The sequence below is a fragment of the Arachis duranensis genome, chromosome 5 (genome assembly GCF_000817695.3).
Source record: "Arachis duranensis cultivar V14167 chromosome 5, aradu.V14167.gnm2.J7QH, whole genome shotgun sequence".
In the NCBI taxonomy this organism is placed as follows: Eukaryota; Viridiplantae; Streptophyta; class Magnoliopsida; order Fabales; family Fabaceae; genus Arachis; species Arachis duranensis.
Genome location: NC_029776.3, coordinates 28,165,635 through 28,166,361, shown reverse-complemented (window position 1 = coordinate 28,166,361; position 727 = coordinate 28,165,635).

The following is a 727-nucleotide window of genomic DNA, read 5'->3' as shown; positions in this document are numbered from 1 at the left end:
AAAAAATGGTATCTTAGACAATATCACTAACAAATTTTACATGAATTTTCTCTTTTTTTAAAAATAAATAAAAATTATTAAAAATTCTAAAAATTCTTTTTAAATGGTACTCTTATTTTATATATATACACACAAGTGGGTAACTGGCCTTGTGCTTAGGCTTATTTGGTCCTCAGTCTGTGCCAACTGGTCAAAAAATGCCAAATATAAATATGAAAAATAATGTATTACACATCTGTTTTTATCTTTCCACATGTTGTGTTCATGCGTCTTTTTATTTCCATGGATTACACTTTCAACAGAATATCACTAACACAATTTCTTTCGGAAGATTTTTCGACACAGTCGGCTCAAACTATACAACGACACTACATGCAGCATCTTAAATTTCAACTTATTATTTTACGTAGTTATTTTACTTGATCGATCATGCATATTATTATTATCCAATGTTGTCAGAATTTTCGGAGAAAATAAACGAGTCTGATTTTATATATCTCAGTGGATTTTTGTATGTTTATACTTATAATAATTACAATAATTATGCAAGCATGATTATAATTAAAATTATATTTTTATTATATTTTACTAATATTTTTTTAGTAATATTTTTTAAAAAATTTTGCTAAATAATAAAAATTATTATTTTAAATTTCATAACTCTTTTTAAAATATTATAATTATCAAAATTACAGTAATATATAGACATACTAGAAATGGCCCATGT